At 43.6% G+C, this 16,438-nt stretch overlaps 1 pseudogene; it reads right to left on the bottom strand.

The window, feature by feature from the left end:
- Positions 1-8,296, bottom strand: part of LOC140204648 (integrin alpha-M-like) — a 37,950-nt pseudogene extending 29,654 nt beyond the window's left edge.
- Between the last annotated feature and the right edge of the window lie 8,142 nt (positions 8,297-16,438).

Here is a 16,438-nt window from a genome sequence, read left to right as displayed (position 1 = left end):
GTGAGCCAGATTTGATTAGAGACTTTAAGGTACAAGAACCCATAGGGAAAGTGATTATAATATGATCGAACTCACCCTGAAATTGGAGAGGGAAAAGCTAAAGTCAGATGTATCAGTATTACAGGGGTATAAATGGAATTACAGAGGCTTGAGAGAGGAGTTGGCCAGAACTGACTGGAAAAGAACACTGGCAGATCAGCAGTGGCTGGAATTTGGCGAAGCAATTCGGAATTCACAGGATATATACACCCTAAAGAGGAAGGAGTATTCTAAAGGAAACATTACACTACCATGGCTAACAAGACATGTCAAAGCCAACATAAATGCCAAAGAGAGGGAATATAATAGAGCAAAGACTAGTAGGAAGTTAGAGGATTGTGAAGTTCTTAAAAGCCAACAGAAGGCAACTAAAACGTCTTTAAGAATGTAAAGATGGAACGCAAAGGTAAGCTAACCAATAATATTACAGAGAATACCAAAAGTGTCATAAGGGTGCGTTGGTAGTGGACCCAAATGCAAGACACAGACACTGAAGTACTAGGAACTGGACTATGCTTATTCAGAATTCTAGGGAAGTCGAGAAGCAAGGATTGATCAGAGTGAAATCAAGGAGAGAGCAAAACAGAAGCGGGAAGAAAGACACTCTAGCCATAGAGGGAGTACAAAGAGGGTTCACCAGATTGATTCATGGGACGGCAGGACTTTCATATGATGAAAGACTGGATCGACTAGGCTTATACTCTCTGAAATTTAGAAGATTGAGGGGGGATCTGATTGAAACATATCAAATTCTACAGGGATTGGACAAGCTAGATGCAGGAAGATTGTTCCCTATTTTGGGGAAGTCCAGAACGAGGGGTCACAGTTTGAGAATAAAGGGGAAGCCTTTTAGGACCGAGATGAGGAAAAACTTCTTCACACAGAGAGTGGTGAATCTGTGGAATTCTCTGCCACAGGAACAGTTGACGACAGTTCATTGGCTATATTTAAGAGAGAGTTAGATATGGCCCTTGTGGCTAAAGGGATCAGGAGGGTATGGAGAGAAGGGTTCTGAGTTGGATGATCAGCCATGACCATACTGAATGGTGGTGCAGGCTCGAAGGGCCGATTGGCCTAATCCTGCACCTATTTTCTATGTTTCTATGTTTCTAAGTTACTGGTTTATAATTTTCATTAAGACTGGAAAAGAAGTAGCAGAAGCCAGAATAAGAAGGTTAAGGCAACCGGAGGATTAAAAACTGACAGGTGTAAAGTGAGACTAGGAGATTATATTTGACCATGGAAGAATGGGGTGGAGAGATTAACCAGAGGGAGTCGATGGGCAGGTGAAGAGAATGGGTGAGGCTAACGAGATCAGTGAAAGGGAGAAAAGACAAAGGGTGGATGTTGAAATTTTCAGAAGTTAGAGAAATCATTAGGCATGCTATTAGGAGGCTACTCAGACAGAATATGAGATGTTACTCCTCCAATTTGAGTTTGGCCTCATGGTAGCAGTTGAAGCAGCCACAGGCAGACATATCAAAAATGGGATGGGGAAACCGAACTACTTCTGCCTCCTTCCTTTCCAGGCCTAACGATGGGTTTTGGCCCGAAACGCCGAGTGTTTATTCCCCTGGATAGACTGATAGCAATGTGGGGGGTGGGGGGGAAGAGTTAGATTGATCTTAGTGTAGGTTAAATGACTGGCACGTCATTGTGATCCGAAGGGCCGGTATTGTGTTGTACTGATCTATGTAGGAAGAGAAATGCCCAAGGCTGCCAGGATAGGATTCCCTGTCAGAGGTCACACAGGTCTAAAACGTGATGAAGGATCTTCGTCGTAGAGGGCACTAAGTACCAGGAGTTGGAACGTTATGTAGCGTGCAAGACCTGCCATCCCCATCACAATGGGGGTGTGATTATTGGAGAGGTTTAGAAAATACTAACGGAGATCTGACTGAGACTGGGGGGCTTGAGTTATAAAGTGGGACTGAAAAGGCTGGGACGGTTTTCTCTGGAGCGAAGTAAGCTGCCGGGATGACATAACAGACGTTTATAAAACCAGGAGGGGCGTAGATCAGCTAGGCCATCACAGTCTACATCCTGCATGCTTGGGGATTCCAATCCTAAAGAGCACAAACTTAAGGGAAGTTTTAAAGAACCCGGAGGCGGGGGGTGGGGCGGGGGTGCAAGTTGGTAGGGTGAATTAGATGCTGAACGGTCTGCTGGTTTACATTAGTCGGGAAATTGAGCTCAAGAGCCAGAGCGACTCTACTGAGCTCTCCAGATCGGGCATCATCCTGGTGAACTGTTGACTATGCTCCCTGCAGTCGAAACACATCTTTTCTGTAGCAGGACAACTAGAACCGCAGACATTTCTCCAGGTGAGATCTCTTCAGCGTCTGAAACATCTACAACATAACCTTCCAGTTTCTATACTCAGAGTCTCCGACGAAGTGTCTCTCCACAGCCTATTGACCTGTGTCAGTACCATCGGGAAACTTGCAGGCCATGATATCTCTATTCCACAACAGAGATCCCAAATACAAGATAAAGTATGAGACCTTCAGCTCATCATCTCCTGCCGACCAACGAAAACGACAGCATGGTCTAAACCTTGCCTCCTACACAGACCATAGTTCCAGATGATCCAGGTCGTTGTGTAACTTTTGTCAACTTTCGGAGGTGACAGGACGGGAAATGAGCCATCACGAAAGTGGTCAGAGAGATGACGGATCCAGTTTAATCCTCAGCAGTGCGGGTGCTGGAATTTGGGGGGGGGGGTGGAGGGATAAGGAGAGGAAATGTACTGAAAATGGAAGTGATCGATCATCCGATAAGGAGGGGAATTTTGGTTTTGCTGCGTCCTCGGTTCAGAGCTTGTGTGTGTAATTTTTTTTCTCTCTACAGAATAGATTTCAATCTGCGAATCTGACGATTGAAACATGACAGAGATGGCATTAAATTCGGGCAGAGCGATGTAGAGCGTAGAGCCTCCGAGAGGGACGGTGATGGGGAGTAGGTAGAAGGGAGGGAACTGGGAGATGAGTGAGGAAGGAGCAGTACAGGAGTAGTCAGCATCACGCCGTAGGATGGGTGGTGAGATGACCACCGCAGCACGATCGGTCAGGAGAGAGGAAGCAATATGGGAGAAGCAGTGCGGAGAGAGCGCTTCAGAAGGGGAGTAAGGAGGGAAAGGTATTGAGAAAGGGGCCGTGGTGAAGGTGCGGGAAATTAAGGGTTATGGAGAAAAGGAGGTAGGTGGATCTGAGTCCATGGCCAGATCAGTCATAATCATATAAAATGGCAAAGCATGCTCGACGGGCCGACGGCCACACCTGTTTATAGTTCGTAGGTTTCGGGTGGGGTAGGGTGTTATGCTGATGGGGAACCATGAGTTATGGAAAAGGGAGGATTCACTGTAAACGGTATCAGAAACTTTTATTATCGGCTTCAAACTGAAGTAGTTCTTTACTTCCTCTATGCCGTCCTACTGCAAACCTCCGGGTCAGACATTGAGTTGAAGCTCCCTCCACCCCGTCCCATCACACACTCTTGGGGTTAGACACAGAGTTAAGCTCCCTCCACACCACCCCATCACGCACTCCCGGGTCAGACATAGAGTGGAGCTCCTATCACACCCGCCCGGTGTCAGATACAGAATGAAGCCCCTTTCACACCGACCCATCACACACTACAGGGGTCAGACACAGAGTGAAGCTCCCTCATTTTCTGTCATCTCATACTCTTGGTGTGATACACAGAGTGAATCCTCCTCGGCACCACCCGAAAGTGTGAATGTCCTCGCGTCTGGTGCGAAGAGTAGGACCGGTCAGGATATCTCACTCTCCAAGACACACAATGTCCCTTCATCGCACTTGGGGCCGAGGCTCAGCCATAAATTAAGAGGGTAGTTCCCTTCAGATACTCCGACGGGGCCTGAGTCTCGCTGCAAGTTACACGCCTCTTCGAGCAGACTGAGACAGAAAACCCGCGATTCGGGTCAACCGGAGTCGAAAATAAGCGGTTCTAGCACCTCTGCACCCTAATCGGTACCTTCCACTACTACCCCTCACATCCCGAACTCGGCTGAGCCCTGATGGAGCAGGCAAGGAGCCTTAGGCATCTTTAACAGCAGAAGGCTTATGGACAAAAACTAACCACAAGTTCTGCGAATTTTTCTTGCGGCTAATGAGCAAGGTCACTGGAAGCGTCAATAAGGAAGCGAAACTCGCAAGCTTGCAAGCTCAAAGTAAACTTATGATGAAAGTACGCATATGTTACCATATACTGCCTTGAGATTTACTTCCTTGCAAGCACTTGCTGGGAAACTACAAAGGAATTTACATAGACATAATTGTGCGGCTGGAGACTGGGGTAATAAAGACGAATGCAGACGAATGAAGATATTGTGTATGTGGCCTGCCTACACAACAATGCTGTTAATAAAAACGATGGAGACCAGAGCTAAGTTTCATGGTCTTTTACTGGCAGAAGTCCGAACTCGGCACACGCGTACAGATCAATAGGCACCTAGCAGCGCATGCTCAATATGTGCCTAATAGCGCAATCAACAACGTCTTACTAAAACATAAAGTAGTCTCTTATTATAGAAACATAGAAAATAGGTGCAGGAGTAGGCCATTCGGCCCTTCGAGCCTGCACCGCCATTCAGTATGATCATGGCTGATCATCCAACTCAGAACCCTGTACCAGCCTTCCCTCCATACCCCCGATCCCTTTAGCCACAAGGGCCATATCTAACTCCCTCTGAAATATAGCCAATGAACTGGCCTCAACTGTTTCCTGTGGCAGAGAATTCCACAGATTCACCACTCTCTGTGTGAAGAAGTTTTTGATCATCTCGGTCCTAAAAGGCTTCTCTTTTATCCTCAAACTGTGACCCCTCGTTCTGGACTTCCCCAACATCGGGAACAATCTTCCTGCATCTAGCCTGTCCAATCCCTTTAGGATTTTATACGTTTCAATCAGATCCCCCTCAATTTTCTAAATTCCAACGAGTATAAGGCTAGTTCATCCAGTCTTTCATCATATGAAAGTCCTGCCATCCCAGGAATCAATCTGGTGAACCTTCTTTGTACACCCTCTATAGCAAGGATGTCTTTCCTCAGATTAGGGGACCAAAACTGCACACAATACTCCAGGTGTGGTCTCACCAAGGCCTTGTACAACTGCAGTAGCGCCTCCCTGCTCCTGTACTCGAATCCTCTTGCTATAAATGCCAGAATACCATTCGCCTTTTTCACCACCTGCTGTACCTGCATGCCCACTTTCAATGACTGGTGTATAATGACACCCAGGTCTCGTTGCACCTCCTCTTTTCCTAATCGGCCACCATTCAGATAATAATCTGTTTTCCTATTTTTGCCACCAAAGTGGATAACTTCACATTTATCCACATTAAATTGCATCTGCCATGAATTTGCCCACTTTCCTAACCTATCCAAGTCACTCTGTATCCGCTTAGCATCCTCCTCACAGCTAACATTGGCGCCCAGCTTCATGTCATCCGCAAACTTGGAGAAGCTGAATTTGATTCCCTCATCCAAGTTATTAATATATATTGTAAACAATTGGGGTCCCAGCACTGCACCTTTCGGTACCCCACTAGTCACTGCCTGCCATTCTGAAAAGGTCCCATTTATTCCCACTCTTTGCTTCCTGTCTGCCAACCAATTCTCTATCCACATCAATACCTTACCCCCAATACCGTGTGCTTTAAGTTTGCTCACTAGTCTCCTGTGTGGGACCTTGTCAAAAGCCTTTTGAAAATCCAAATATACCACATCCACTGGTTCTCCCCTATCCACTCTACTAGTTACATCCTCAAAAAATTCTATGAGATTCGTCAGATATGATTTTCCTTTCACAAATCCATGCTGACTTTGTCCGATTATTTCACTGCTTTCCAAATGTGCTGTTATCACATCTTTGATAACTGACTCCAGCAGTTTCCCCACCACCGATGTTAGGCTAACCGGTCTATAATTCCCTGGTTTCTCTCTCCCTCCTTTTTTAAAAAGTGGGGTTACATTAGCCACCCTCCAATCCTCAGGAACTAGTACACAATCTAAAGGGTTTTGAAAAATTGTCACTAATGCATCCACTATTTCTTGGGCTACTTCCTTAAGCACTCTGGGATGCAGACCATCTGGCCCTGGGGATTTATCTGCCTTCAATCCCTTCAATTTACCTAACACCATTTCCCTACTAACATGTATTTCCCTCAGTTCCTCCATCTCACTGGACCCTCTGTCACCTACTATTTCCAGAAGATTATTTATGTCCTCCTTAGTGAAGACAGAACCAAAGTAATTATTCAATTTGTCTGCCATGTCCTTGCTCCCCATAATCAATTCACCTGTTTCTGTCTGTAGGGGACCCACATTTGCCTTAACCAATCTTCTTCTTTTCACATATCTATAAAAGCTTATACTGTAGGCTGTACAGTACACTCCTCCCCTTTTATTTTAATAGTGTATCAACTGTTTTTTTTTACTGGGACGCGATGCTAAACAAATATGTTTACCCTTAACATACCATTTGTTTACTTCGTAACTTAATAATATCGAATCATAACAAGTAGCGTAATAATATCAAATTATAACAAAGTAACGTAATAATATCAAATTATAACAAGCGTTTTTTTTTACTTTTAGGCTAAGACCCATTTAAAACTCAAGTTTCTTGGGGGATCATCTCTAGATTGTCCAGCACAGAAGCAAATAGGTCTTCACGCTATTGTCTGGAATAAATTAAACAATCCACAAACTGGAAGGTTCCAGCCGTAAAGAGTAATCACCCCCATCTTGCAAAGATGACGAAAGCAAATTGAATTCTGTGAAATTATTCTTAAAATATGTGCAATCATCAAAAGTGAAGGTTGCAAGGAGCCCTGATACGGAGCCTTAACACAGAGTCTTGGCTCCGAGAGACGGAGTCTCATAGATAAATCTTGAAACTGGAGCTAAACTTAGAACAAACGGTTCTAAGCGATTGGGAAATGTAGTTATCTCACAGGAAAAAGACCAAAGAACTGGCGACTAGTGGCTGTGACGCCGGGGTTCTTATACTGTAGTTCTTGATGGAAACCAGGTGTGCCGTCATCAAAGAGAATTAGCAGTAAATGGGAAATTAACGGTCGGAATCAAGGCATAATGAAAGGAAATTAGGAGCAAAATAAGGAATTAATGGTCGGGACCATGACACTGAGATGGCACTGGAAAGTGTCTTCAAATAGTGTGTTCTTCAAGTCAATAAATTTGTTTGCTTTAATACAGATTTCCACATAACAGTCATGAAAAGTTGACCTCTGAGCATAGAGAGTTAAGAAGATGTGCGCCTCCAACTTGCTAAGAGTTCTATGTAGCCGGTCGCCTCCATATAATGAGACTCCTCTGTGCAGCTGTCCTAGATATATAGGCATCTTTGTTCTATAACTTGTCTTCCTTACCCATATCTCATTTGTTCCAACTGAGCTAATTACACAGCCAATCTTCGTATTCTCCTTAGATTCCGGATAGATAGCCTGACTTTTATGTTACGATCTCTTATCGTAATATAACTTTGCATCTTTTATTCGTGCTTCATATCTTTGTGCTGGTGATTCAGCAGGACTGCTGGGAAGATGCTCAGGTGAAGACGGAGATGCTGGTCTTTTTGGAGATTTAAGCTTATTGAGAGTTCGCAGATCTTCCATTATCTGTTCATCTGTGAACAAGTAATTTAACTGGGCAGGTGCAGGTTTTCCTCTTTTGTCTGGAACTGGAACAGGGTCATTGGGTCTCCCCCCTAGTTTCCGAGTCATTAATGGTTTTACCTCCATAGAATATCCTATCAGTTCCATTGTTAGCCTCTCATTCTCAATCATCTTTTTTCTTTTCTTCTAACTCAATCTTTTATCTTCAAATTCCTCCACTGCTGCTTTCTTCTCTTTAATATAACTTCTTTCCACTTGTTCTTTCTCCAGTTGCAGAAAAACTTCAGCATTTCATATTCTTTCCTTGTATTGTTAATCTAGTTTCTTCAACCTTTTCTGATACTCCTGCAAATTGCCTTACTTTAACTGCTGTTGCTGTCTTTTGAGAGATGTGAATTTCTCCTGGTACATCTGCTCTTTTACTTCCAGGTAGTCTTCATCATCCTGCTTATTGGCAATATCTGTCTCACTAGCACCATCTGTATCTTCATCCGAGTCGTGGCCATGGATACTGCGTTCTTCCTCATTGTCGATGCTGTCTAGCTCCTCCTCATCATTGTAATAATTGATAATGGGTGAGAGGAGAGCTGCGGACATCTTCCCCTCCGAGCTGCCCTCCTTTGTGACACAACTAGTGTCTTGATGATGTACCAATCCAATTGGATTTTCCTAAGCTATTCACGTCCCAGCAATGGTGGTCCTCCATTTTTAAGTACATAGAGGTTCAGCTGCTGTGTTTTGTCTCTGTAGGTCACTGTCACTTTAATTTTACCTTTGGGACACACTCTCCGTTCTGTGTTCTCTTTAGCAGTAGTTTAGTTTAGATTAGTTCGCTTCAGAGTTATGTGAGAAAACAGTCGTTTATAGTCGTGTACAGAGATCAATGTTAAAGCTGAGCCTGTGTCCAACTACATTTTCAGTCTCACGCCTGCCGTTTGAGGAGTGATCCATATCACTCTTCGATCATCTGTCTTTTCCACGCTGTGAAGTTGCAGACAAGTCAATTCACTTTGGTCTGAGTCGTTTTCATCAGAACTGCTTTCTTTCATTTTGTGTACATTGCTGTATTTTCCTTTCTGGGGTTTGTTGTTTCTCTGTGTTTCATGCTTTTTATGCTCTTTACTAGCTTTACATACTCAGCCAATATGGCACTGTTTGCCACAGTTTCTGCATTCTTTGTCTTTAAACCAACGCTCATCCGGGTCATGAGACATGTTTCCACAACGGTAATATTTCTTTCCTTCATTTCTGTTCATTGACATTTTATTTGTAGCATATTCCAGAGATTTTTGTTCTATTTCTGAAGCACCCCGTGCTGCTGTTTCCTATGATATTGCAAAGTTCAGCGCCTTCTCTAATGTAAGGTCTTTTTCACTCAGGAGGTTCTGCGTGGTTTCATAGTGCATGCCACACACTAACCTGTCCCTCAATGCATCCGATAGACCAGCTCCAAATTTACAATGTTCTGATAATTTGCGCATTTCAGCACAATATTCAGATATGCTTTCATTTTCGCTCTTATTCCGTTTGTGAAATTTAAATCTTTCAGCAATGACCAGTGGGTTGGGGTTTAAATACTGTTGGAAGGTGGCTACTATTTGCTTGAGCGTTTTTGTACTTTTTCTATTTTGTTGACATCTTTCCCTTAATTCGGTGACCAGAACTATACACAATACTCCACATTTGGCCTTACCAATGCCTTGTACAATTATAACATTACATCCCAACTCTTGTACTCAATGCTCCGATTTATAAAGGCCAGCATACCAAAAGCTTTGTTCATCACCCTATCCACAGGGGATTCCACCTTCAGGGAACAATGCACCATTATTCCTAGATCCCTCTGTTCTGCTGCATTCTTCAATGCCCTACCATTTACTATGTATGTCCTATTTTGATTAGTCCTACGAAAATGTACCGCCTCACATTTTTCAGCATTAAACTCCATCTGCCATTTTTCAGCCCACTCTTCTAACTGGCTTAAATCTATCTGCAAGCTTTGAAAACCCACCTCATCATCCACAGCTCCACCTATCTTAGTATCATCTGCATACTTACTAATCCAATTTACCACCCTATCATCCAGATCATTAATATGTATGACAAATAACATTGGACCCAGTACAGATCCCCAAGGCACACTACTCGTCACCGGCCTCCAATCTGACAAATAGTTATCCACCACTATTCTCTAGCAACTCCCATCCAGCCACTGCTGAATCCATTTTACTACTTCAATATTAATCCCTAACGATTGAACCTTCCTAACTGACCTTCCGTGTGGAACCTCGTCAAAGGCCTTACTGAAGTCCATATAGACAACATCCACTGCTTTACTCTCGTCACCTTTCCTAGTAACCTCTTCAAAAAATTCAATAAGATTTGTCGAACATGACCTTCTAACATGACACACAAATCCATGTTGACTGTTCCTAATCAGACCTTGATCCAGATAATTATATATACCATCTCTAAGAATACTTTCCATCAATTTACCCACCACCGATGTCAAATTCACAGGCCGATAATTGCTAGGTTTACTCTTAGAACCCTTTTTAAACAATGGAACAACATAAGCAATACGCCAATCTTCCGGCACCAACCTCGTTTTGAATAGCATTTGAAATATTTCTGTGAGCGCCACTGCTATTTCTATACTAACTTCCCTCAAGGTCCTAGGGAATGTTTTGTCAGGACCCAGAGACTTATCCACTCTTATATTCCTGAAAAGCGCCTGTGCTTTCTCTTCTTTAGTGATCATAGTTTCCATAACTTCCCTACCTGTTTCCCTTACCTCACACAATTCAATATCCTTCTCCTTAGTGAGTACCGAAGAAAAACAATTGTTCAAAATCTCCCCCCTCTCTTTTGGCTCCACGCATAGCTGTCAATTCTGAATTTTTAAGGGACCAATTTCATCTCTCACTATCCTTTTGCTATTAATATAACTGTAAAAACCCTTTGGATTTATTTTCACCTTAATTGCCAAAGCAACTTCGTATCTTCTTTTAGCCTTTCTAATTTCTTTCTTAAGAGTCTTTTTACATACTTTATATTCCTCGAGCACCTCGTTTACTCCATGCTGCCCATATTTATTGTAGATATCTCTCTTTTTCCCAACCAAGTTTCCAATATCCCTTGAAAGCCATGGCTCTCACAAACTCTTCAACCTAACAGGAACATAAAGATACTGTACCCTCAAAATTTCACCTTTAAATGACCTCCATTTCTCTATTACATCCTTCCCATAAAACAATCTCTCCCACTCCTTCTAAATCCTTTCGCATCTCCTTAAAGTTAGCCTATCTCCAATCGAAAATCTCAACCCTGGGTGCAGACCTGTCTTTCTCCATAATTATATTGAAGCTAATGGCATTGTGATCACTGGACTCAAACAATCTCCCAGATGTAATAGTCATCGGAGGACCTATGGTAACGGAGGAACTGAAAGAGGTTCACATTGGACAGAAAATGGTGTTGGATAAACTGATGGGACTGAAGGCTGATAAATCCCCAGGGCCTGATGGTCTGCACCCCAGGGTACTTAAGGAGGTGGCTCTAGAAATTGTGAACACATTGGTAATCATTTTCCAATGTTCTATAGATTCAGGATCAGTTCCTGAGGACTGGAGGGTAGCTAATGTTATCCCACTTTTTAAGAAAGGAGGGAGAGAGAAAACGGAATTACAGAACAGTTATCCTGCTATCAGTGGTGGGAAAGATGCTGGAGACAATTATAAAAGATGAAATTACGACACATCTGGATAGCAATAACAGGATCTGTCCGAGTCAGCATGGATTTCCGAAGGTGAAATCATGCTTGAGTAATCTTCTGGAATTTTTTGAGGATGTAATTATGAAATGGACAAGGGACAGCCTGTGAATGTAGTGTACCTGGACCTTCAGAAAGCCTTTGATAAGGTCCCACATCAGAGATTAGTAGGCAAAATTAGAGCACATGGTATTTGGAGTTGGGTACTGACATGGATAGAAAATTAGTTAGCAAACAGGAAACAAAGAGTAGGGATTAACGAGTCCCTTTTGGAATGGCATGCTGTGACTAGTCGGGTACAGCAAGGCTCGGTGCTGGGACCGCAGCTATTTACAATATGCATTGAAGATTTAGATGAATGGATTAAAAGTAACATTAGCAAATTTGCAGATGACACAAAGCTGAGTGGCAATGTGAAATGTGCAGAGGATGTCGTGATAATGCAGGATGACTTGCACAGGTTGGGTGAGTGGGCAAATGCATGGCAGATGCAGTTTAATGTGGATAAGTTTGAGGTTATCCACTTTGGTGGAAAGAACAGGAAGGCAGATTACTATTTGAATGGTGTCAAGTTAGGAAAAGGGGAAGTACAACGAGATCTAGGTGTCCTTGTTCATCAGTCACTGAAAGTAAGCATGTAGGTACAGCAGGCAGTGAAGAAAGCTAATGGCATGTTGGCCTTCATAACAAGGGGAGTTGAGTATAGGAGCAACGAGGTCCTTCTGCAGTTGTACAGGGCCCTGGTGAAACCACACCTGGAGTATTGTGTACAGTTCTGTTCTCCAAATATGAGGAGGGACATTCTTGCTATTGAGGGAGTGCAGCATAGGTTCACGAGGTTAATTCCCGGGATGGCGGACTGTCATATGTTGTAAGATTGGAGCAACTGGACTTGTATACACTGGAATTCAGAAGGATGAGAGAGAATCTGACTGAAACATATAAGATTATTAAGGGATAGTACACGTTAGAGGCAGAAAACATGTTCCTGATGTTGCGGGAGTCCAGAACCAGAGGCCAGAATTTGAGAATAAGGGGTAGGCCATTTAGAGCGGAGTTGAGGAAAAACTTTTTCACCCAGAGATTTGTGGATCTGTGGAACGCTCTGCCTCAGAAGGCAGTGGAGGCCAATTCTCTGGATGCTTTCAAGAAAGAGTTAGATAGAGCTCTTAATGATAGCGGAGTCAAGGGATATGAGGAGAAGGCAGGAACGGGGTACTGATTGTGGATGATCAGCCATGATCACAGTGAATGGCGGTGCTGGATCGAAGAGCCGAATGGCCTACTCCTGCACCTACTGTTTATTGCCTATTGTCTATTGACATAACGTCCTGACTCAGAGAGGGGAATGTCAGAGAGGATGTGAAGACCTGGCAAGGATGAGAGCTGGTATCAGAGACGGGAAGAAGGTTGGTCTTGTCTGAAGGCAGGGGAGGTTTGGGGTGTTCAGGGACGGTCGGGTGAGAGGAAGATGTATTTCTGAGGACCCAAGAGAAGGCAGTGGTAGCTGAGAGGCACAGGACTACAGAGTGGTGGGGGAAGAGTAGACTGGGGTTCCAGAGGCAGCACGCAAAGACCCAGCCTGCAGGTGCCATCGGTCAAGATCCAGGCAGGGGTCGATGTTAGAGGATGTGCAGTCAGCACTTTGGTATCCGGGGTCGTTGGAACCTGCATTAATGGCGGTGGAGTCCTGGTTCTGAATCAACTCGGGATTGTTATAACCGTTGAGGTTGGCAGCAGGGATCGCTGTCTGGGGACATCCGTGGCTGCGGCGTTGGAGATTGCAGGTTCTGTAGTCTGCAGACAGATCATCTTCCGATCCACCGAGCACCAGAAAAAGCGGGATCTCTCGATGATCACCTATTTCAATTCAACTTCCCATTCCAATTCCGACAAATCAGTCTACTACCGCGATGAGGCCAGACTCAGATTGGAGGAGCAACGCCTTAAATTATGTCTGGGTAGCCTCCAAACTGATAGAATAGACATCGATTTCTTGAACTACGGACAATGCCCCCCTTCCACATTCCCATTTCCCTCTCTCACGTTATCTGCCTACCTGCCCATCACCTCCCTTTGGTGCTCCCCCACCCCCACTTCTTTTTCTTCCATGGCCTTCTTTCCTCTCCTATCAGATTTCCTGCTTATCCAGCCTCTTATCTCTTTCACCAATCAACTTTTAAGCTCCTTACTTCACCTCTCCCCCTCACCCGATTTAACCAATCACCTTGGACTTCCTCCTCCCCTCCTCCCACTTTCTTACTCTGACTTCTAATCTTTTTTTCCTCCAGCCCTGATGAAGGTCTTGGCCCGAAACGTCAGCTGCATACTCTTTTTCATAAATGCTGCCTGGCTTGCTGAGTTCCTCCAGCATCTTATCTGTATTGCTTGGAGTTCCAGCGTCTGCAGACGTTCTCTTGTTATAAATTTAGCTGAAGTTACCTTGTTGTGTTTATATGATGATTACTAAAGCTCCTGGACACTCAGATTGTCTGGGTCTGGTCAACGTAGCCCATTACAGCTGTTGACATATCAGAAATCTGTCCTGCGACCAGTGCATAAGCACAAAGAAATTTGCTCAGAGTTAGCATGTCACCAAAAATATTGACACACCTCTGTAGATGTGCAGAGTTGAGTAGCATCACGGCATGGTATGTAATCAGCAATGCCCAGGAATGCAGCGAAAATCTATAGGAGTTGATTGATACAGCCCAGTCCATCACAGACAAATTTACATCATGTGCTGCTATAAGAAAGCAGTATCCATCTGCAAAGATCTCCCCTGAACTTTTATCATAGAACAGGAGGCAAAAGTGCCTTAGGTCCCACACTATTAGGTTCAGGAAAATATATTACCCTACAGCAATCAGACTCCTGATACAGAAAGTAAAAATGTTGAAATCAATTTACCTCCTAGTGTTTTTGAGGAAATTGGAAATCTATGCTTTTTACTTCTGGAAACAAATAATTTAGATTGTATCTGGAGGCAACGGCGAAGGGAGGGTTTGATAGGAAGCTGCTCCCAGTGGAGGTTGGTTGTAGGGGATTCATAGCCCGTTCCTTAGTTAGAGCCTTCAGCATTTTGGGCATCGAGGGAGAGAAGAAGAGGAGAGCCTTCTGCAGTTCCACCGATGCGGCAGAGAGGGCCTCAAGATGGCAGTGGCTCAAAAGAGGGGAGCCATGGAGTCATAAGTAGCTAGCCATCTGGACACAAGCTGGGGTCTGATCAGCCCCGGCTGGGTCACCTGGAGGAGGTTGTATGATGTTGAAGGACCTGAAGCACCCGATGATTCCAGGAACATCACTGAAGATGTGTCCAGAAACATCAATGGATATATGTACACAGCTGCAATTTTTGTTTTGCAACTGGATAAAACACCTCAGGCGTAAGTGCCACTATCAAATATATCGTATAGTAACTAGGGCCATAGAATATAAAAAAGAATATTACTTATAACAAGTTATCACATAGTATTTTTGAGGAAAGTGGCAATATATGTACAATACATTCATTTAGTTTACAGAATGAGCAGTTTTGTTATACAACTGGATGGAATTGCCAAGATTTAAGATGCACATTCAAATAACTGATTCTAAAACACTCTACAGCATGTGATACATAAATTAAAACTAATTAAAGCAAATTACCACTTCATGTTTTGAGGACATTGGAAATATATGCTTATTTGCTTTGAACACAATATATTAGATTCTGTGCACTTTTTGTTATGCAACTACATATACCTTCTCAGAAGTGAGTGCCACTATCTAATATATAGCTGTGGAATAATCAAAACCATGGAATACACAAAATTGTTTATAATAAGATCTTTGAGAAAAGTGGCAATATACAGCATCTGTTTTGCTCTGGAAACACTAAATGTGAAATTGTGTGATACCATGAGACCATATGGAGCAGAATTAAGCCATTCAGCCCATCAAGTCTTCTCCGCCATTCCAGCAAGGCTAATCCTCGATCTCACTCAACTCCATACACCTGCCTTCTCGCCATATCCTTTGTTGCACTGACCAATCAACTTCCACTTTAAATATACCCACGGGCTTGGCTTTCACCGCAGTCTGTGGCAGAACATTCCACAGGTTCACTACTCTCTGACTAAAAGTATTCCTCCTTACTTTTTTTCTAAAAGGTTATCCCTCAATGTTGAGGCAGTGCCCTCTAGATCTGGATACCCCCACCATTGAAAACATCCTCTCTACATCCACCAGATCTAGTCCTTTCAACATTGGGTAGGCTTTAGTGAGATCTCCATGCATTCTTCTAAATTCCAGTGAGTATAGGCCCAAATGTGCCAAATGCTTCTCATACATTAACACTTCCATTCCCAGAATCATCCTCGTGGACCTCCTCTGGAACCTCTCCAAAGCCAACACATCCTTTCTGAGACATGGGGCCTAAAACTGTCAACAATACTTCAAGAGCAGCCTGACTACAGTCCTAGAAAGGCTCAGCATTATCTCCTTGCATTTATATTTTATTCCCCTTGAAATAAATCCCAACATTGCAGTTGCCTTCTTTACCACAGACTCAACCGGCAAATTAACCTTCTGGGAGTCTTGCATAAGGACTCCAAAGTCTCTCTGCTCCTTTGATGTACAAACCTTCTCCCCATTTACATAATAGTCCACACTACTGTTCCATTTACCAAAACGCAATATCGTACATTTCCCAACACTGTATTTCATCTGCCACTTTTTTGCCCATTCTTCAAACTTGTCTAAGTCCTGCAACAATTGCATTGGTTCCTCAGCACTTGCTACCCCTCTGCCTATTTTTGTATCATCCACAAACTTTGCCACAGAGCCATGAATCCAATGATCCAAATCATTCACAAACTATGTGAATAGTAGCTGTCCCAATACTGACCCCCGAGGAACACCACGATTCACTGGCAGCCAACCAGAAATGGCCCTTTTTATTTCCACTCACAGACTGCTGCCTGTCA

Source organism: Mobula birostris, chromosome 11 (genome assembly GCF_030028105.1).
Source record: "Mobula birostris isolate sMobBir1 chromosome 11, sMobBir1.hap1, whole genome shotgun sequence".
NCBI classification, from domain to species: Eukaryota; Metazoa; Chordata; class Chondrichthyes; order Myliobatiformes; family Myliobatidae; genus Mobula; species Mobula birostris.
This window is presented reverse-complemented; position numbering and strand designations above follow the sequence as displayed.